The sequence below is a fragment of the Felis catus genome, chromosome X (genome assembly GCF_018350175.1).
Source record: "Felis catus isolate Fca126 chromosome X, F.catus_Fca126_mat1.0, whole genome shotgun sequence".
NCBI lineage: Eukaryota > Metazoa > Chordata > Mammalia > Carnivora > Felidae > Felis > Felis catus.
Window position 1 is genome coordinate 110,906,490 of NC_058386.1, and position 6,129 is coordinate 110,912,618.

General features: G+C 46.9%; 1 non-coding gene across 1 annotated transcript; it reads left to right on the forward strand.

Annotated features, from left to right (window-relative positions):
• Positions 1-3,510: 3,510 nt before the first annotated feature.
• On the forward strand, positions 3,511-3,583 carry TRNAR-UCU. Its single transcript has one exon. It is a non-coding gene; the product is annotated as a tRNA-Arg (tRNA).
• The last annotated feature ends 2,546 nt before the right edge of the window (positions 3,584-6,129 follow it).

Genomic DNA, 6,129 nt, shown 5'->3' on the forward strand with positions numbered 1-6,129 from the left:
TTCTAATGAGATGACTCTGGTTGGGGTCCTGGATTAGGACTGGTCACCAGAAAGACCAAGCCAAGATTAGAAGCTTGGAATTTTCAGTCCTGCCCAACTCTACCCCCCACCCCCACATCCTTCAGAGAGGAGAAAGGAGCTGGAAATGGAGTTAATTATTGATCGTGGCTACATGAGGAAGCCTCCATAAAATCCCAAGTCAGTGAGCACATTCACATACCAGAAGGGTGACACATCCCAACTCCACAGGGACAGAAGTGCCTGTGCTCAGGACTCTCCCAGACCTGGCCCAATGTATCTCTTCATCCGGCTGTTCCTCTGTGTCCTTTTATCATATCCCTTAATAAACTGGTGAATATAAATGTTTTCTTGAACTCTATGAGCCATTCTAGCACATTAATCAAACCCAAGGAAGGGAGTCTTTGGAACCCGCAATTTATAGCCTAGTTGTTAAAAGCACAGTATCTGAAGTGGGATACGAGCAGTCCTGTGAGACTAAGCCCTTAACCTGTGGGATATAATGCCCCATCCAGGTAGATAGTGTCAGAATTGAGTTGAATTGTAGGACACCCAGCTGGTGTCACAGAGAGTTGCTAGGTAGGGGAAAACCCCACCATATCTGGTGTCAGAGGTGTTGTGAATATTCTGTGTGATAGTAAGGAAAGACACAGAAGGAGGAAAGGAAAACTGTAGGTTTGTCCAATTCTCTCTCTCTCCCCCTCTACCTAGAGAACTTGGCCTAATACAGCCACCAAAGCCCAATATAAATAACAGATACCAGTGAAAATGCTTCAGCTCTGACACGGTTGAGTGGGTCAACCCACTCAGAGCCCCTGTCTCCTTCTGGGCCCCAGAGCTTTGATGAAAACCATTTGTCTCAGGTCACCACTTAGCTCTTAAATTTGATGAATGTGTTTCGTTTTCTCTTAAGGATATAAATCGAAAAGTAAAAATATCCCAGTGTATCCTCTTGCCTTGATGTCCATTTATGTTAGTTGCCTATCACTGCTGTAACAGATTACCACAAACTTGGTGGCTTCAAACAACAATTCATTATCTTATAGTTTTGTAGGTTGGAAATCCAAAATGGCTCTCAGTGGACCAAAATCAAGGTAATGAATTCCTTCTGCAGGCTCTAGGGAGAATCTGTTCGCCTGCCTTTCCTGCTTCTAGAGGCCATTTGCATCCTTTGCTTCGTGGCCTCTTCTTCCATCTTCAAGTCTCTCTCACCCTCACCCCCATTCTCCTGTCTCCCTCTTTGACTCATAAGGACCCCTGTGGTTACATTGAGCATGCCTGAAAAATTCAGGATAATCTCCCATCTCAAGGTCATCTGATTAGCAACCTTAATTCCACCTAGAACCTTAACTGCCCCTTGCCATGTACCAAAGCATATTCACAGGTTGTGGGAATGAGGGCATGGACATCTTTGAGGGGACGTTATTTTGCCTACCACACTATTCCTTAACGGTGGCCGCTGATAGTTTTTTTCAGAAACGTTTTATGTATATACAAGTGCTGATTCATGTGCAGTGCTCACAATTCATGCACATATGCAGATATTTTTAAACGTAACATGGTTCTGTAACTTTATTTTTTCTTTGATTAAAAATATATTTTGAGGGGCGCCTGGGTGGCTCAGTCGGTTAAGCGTCCAACTTCGGCTCAGGTCATGATCTCGCGGTCTGTGGGTTCAAGCCCCGAGTCGGGCTCTGTGCTGACAGCTCAGAGCCTGGAGCCTACTTTGGATTCTGTGTCTCCCTCTCTCTCTGCCCCTCCCCTGCTCATGCTCTCTCTCTCTCTCTGTCAAAAATAAATAAACATTAAAAAAATTAAAAAATATATATATATATATTTTGAGTCTGTCGGGTTTTCCATGTATAGTATCATGTCATCTGCAAAAAGTGAAAGCTTGACTTCATCTTTGCCAATTTTGATGCCTTTGATTTTCTTTTGTTGTCTGATTGCTGATGTTAGAACTTCCAACACTGTGTTAAACAACAGCAGTGAGAGTGGACATCCTTGTAGCAACGTGGATGGAACTGGAGAGTGTTATGCTGAGTGAAATAAGTCATACAGAGAAAGACAGATACCATATGTTTTCACTCTTAGGTGGATCCTGAGAAACTTAACAGAAGACCATGGGGGAAGGGAAGGGGGAAAAAAGTTACAGAGGGAAGGAGGCAAACCATAAGAGACTCTTAAAAACTGAGAATAAACTGAGGGTTGATGGGGGGTTGGAGGGAGGGGAAAGTGGGTGACGGGCATTGAGGAGGGCACGTGTTAGGATGAGCACTGGGTGTTGTATGGAAACCAATTTGACAATAAATTTCATATATATATATATTTTAATAACATCCTTTATAGAACCACCCAATATTTTTATCCACTTAAACAGAAGAGGGTTACTACTTTTAACCATAAAGGGCATCGGTTAATTAAAATTATCCATCAGAGATGGGTCTCAGCCCATAGTAGCGTCAGCAGGCCATCAGAGTCTCATCCAACAATGCAAAGATGAAAGTTACTCCTCAGGGTGCAGCAAAGCAAGAGGAATCAGATGCCGGTACTCTGATGATGCAGTACATCTGACTCCAGTGACTACAACAATGTCTTCTCTGCAACGAATTTTTCTTTTTTTATTTTAACATTTATTTGTTTTTGAGAGACAGAGCATGAGCAAGAGAGGAGCAGAGAGAGAGGGAGACACAGAATCTGAAGCAGGCTCCAGGCTCTGAGCTGTCAGCACAGGGCCTGACGTGGGACTTGAACCCACGAACCAGGAGATCATGACCTGAGCTGAAGTCTGACGCTCAACCGACTGAGCCACCCAGGCGTCCCTAATTTTTCTTTAAAATTAAAAAGGAGGGGCACCTGGCCAGCTCAGTTGGGGGGGACGTGTGACTCTTGATCTTGGGGTTGTGAGTTTGAGCCCCACTTGGGGTACAGAGATTACTTTAAAAAAAACTTAAGGGGCGCCTGGGTGGCGCAGTCGGTTAAGCGTCCGACTTCAGCCAGGTCACGATCTCGCGGTCCGGGAGTTCGAGCCCCGCGTCGGGCTCTGGACTGATGGCTCAGAGCCTGGAGCCTGTTTCCGATTCTGTGTCTCCCTCTCTCTCTGCCCCTCCCCCGTTCATGCTCTGTCTCTCTCTGTCCCAAAAATAAATAAACGTTGAAAAAAAAAAACTTAAAAAAATGGATAAAATCAAAAAGGAAATATACACATTGTGAAACTAATTGAGAGTGTAAGAGGATGTATATTGAAAAGGAGGTCTCCTTACCACAGGGCCACAAAACTACTGCTACTAATCATACCTTGTATGGCCTTCTGGAAAATTTTCAGCATAGAGAAACACATATCTATGTGTGTATCCTTTTGAGGGCATGAATAGAAAGCGAATCAATCATCCCACACTTATTTCTCTGTGAAATTGGCTTTCCAAAGAACTTTTCACTTTGACTTAATTATAGATTCACTTGTAGTTGTAAGAAATGAACCCAGGTCGGGGCGCCTGGCTGGCTCAGTCGGTAGAGCATGTGGCTTCTGATCTCAGGGTCATGAGTTCAAGCCCCAGGTTGGGCACGGAGCCTACTTAAAAAAAAAACAAAAAAAATGAACCCAAGTCTGTCTGAACTTCGAAACCACTGTTTCTCAACTTTGGCTGCACAACACTGGCACCTGGAGAGCTTTAAAAAATACTGATGCCTGGGTTCCACTGCCAGAGATTCTGATGGAACCGGCTCAGGTTACAGCCTTGGCATTGGGAGTTTTAAAAGCTCCACAGGTGACGCAAATGTGCAGCCAGGGCAGAGCTCTTAATTTCTACAGTCCCCAGTCTCCAGGGCGGGGAACGGGGTTAGTGTGGGTGAGATGGTGAGAACATCTGTTCCCTGAGCTAACTCAGCCCAAGCAAGAACTTGGAGCCAGAGGCGTAAAATTAGGAGAAAAGCAGGTTCTCCTTAGAGTGCCCAGACACATGGTAGGGTCCCTGTGGATGTGGGACAGGGGGTTAAGCCAATTCTATGAGAATCTCACGTGACAGGGTGATCCCAGTTGACATCTGACTTTTACGGACCCCTTGCCCGCCCCAGGCGGTCACGCATTCCCTCTATAACTGCTCTTCGATAGCCTTGGGCAAGGCCTCCTTTTCCAAAGTGTCAAGGCTCAAGAGCTTGAAATATGGAAATAAAATATTTCAAACTTTCCGTTGAAAACAGGGAGGCATGCTCCATATGAGAATAAGTGGGTCTGGCTCAGGGTGGGGTCCTGCGTCTCTGCAGGAGGGTCGGGAAAGGCAGCGTGGAGGGCAGGGCCCAAAGTACCGACCCGGCCAGTCTCCCGGGAGGTCGTAGGCAGGGTTGTTTCCTCTTCGGAGGGCTTCTGCACCTCCGCCCGGCTCCCAGCCTTCAGGAACCCCCTGCAGGAACGCTGAAGCGGCCCTCCCTCTGCCAGAGACGCACCGAAATAGGAACCTCACCAGCGTGGGCATTAGAGGTGCCACTCTCACAATCACAGGACAGCCCAGGAGAGGCAGCGACAGGGTGACTGGATGCGTACTTTGAGGAGTACAGCTGGCCCACACCGGGGACAGGAGCCACCATTTCTTGACTGCTATGTGCCAGGCGCAAGCGCTTGCCCTTGCAATAGGATACCGTTCCCCAAAGAGACGATCTTCCCTGTCCCCTGGCTTTTTATTTCCTTTTGATTAGGGTATCATTTAGATTCAGTAAAATTCACCCTTTTTAGGTGCACGGTCCCGTGAATTGTATCACAGAATCGCCACCAGAATACGATGTGGAATGTTCCATCACCTCCAGAAGTTTCTGCACACCCCTTCCCAGTCAATGCCCTAGCCCCATCTGGAGCCCCTGGAGACTACTGGTCTGATGCCTATATTTCAGGGACCGCAGCTCAGGGCCCAAAACTTGAGGCAAAAGACACTCATTACCCCATATTCTGAGTTCAGAGGACCAGCAGCTGTTAGGACCAGCCACCAGCCCCCCGATCTCGCTGGGGAGAAACCAGCTCTCTGCCCCAGTGCCCAGCTGATATAAGAGGTCTAATTTGGGGCTTCACAATGTTTTCCTTCCCCAAGCAGAGAGAGGAGACACTCTAAGAGACCTGCTCATAAAAGTAAGGCTTGGAAGTGACCCAGCGTCTTATTAAGACGGGGTTTCCCTGAAACCTGTGAAGAGAACGCACTGGCACTGTGCTTGCTGCTGCCGGGGCAGAGAGGAAGAAGCTTCTGGAGCAGTGGAGGCCTGGGGGATTGGCAGGCAAGGCCAAGAATAGGCCCCTGGATGTCCTGATTCTTGCGTATATGGCTTATGTCTGCAAGGCCAGCAATTGTCCCAAAAGGAGAGATCAGATTGACCCATGGTCTGGCCAAAAACTACCATAGTATGAGGGCGATGAGTTTCACAGCTCAACAGAATGTGGTATTATGCCTCCATCAGGGGCACAGCGCAGTTGAGGGATATTTACTGGGAAATAGGAAATAAATAAAATGAAACCATTTTACATATGAACCCCAGTGAGTTGAGACACCTCAATAACTGTTACACTTTCTTTTAAAAAAAAATTTTTTTTAGGGGCGCCTGGGTGGCTCAGTCGGTTAAGCGTCCGACTTCAGCTCAGGTCACGATCTCGCAGTCCGTGAGTTCGAGCCCCACGTCGGGCTCTGGGCTGATGGCTCGGAGCCTGGAGCCTGTTTCCGATTCTGTGTCTCCCTCTGTCTCTGCCCCTCCCCCGTTCATGCTCTGTCTCTCTCTGTCTCAAAAATAAATAAACGTTGAAAAAAAAAAATAAGCACACATACCAATTTTTTTTTAATTTTTTTTAATGTTTATTTATTCTTGAGAGAGGTAGAGAGAGATAGAGCATGAGTAGGGTAAGGGAAGAGAGAGAGAGAGAGAGAGAGAGAGAGAGAGAGAATCTGAAGCAGGCTCCAGGCTCTGAGCTGTCAGCACAGAGCCTGATGCAGGGCTCGAACCCACGAACCGTGGGCTCATAACCTGAACTGAAGCGGTACGCTTAGCCAACTGAGCCACCCAGGCATCCCAATTTGTTACACTTTCAATGCCTCTAGTAATCCTAAAAACACCTTATAAGGTAAGTATTCTTGTTAT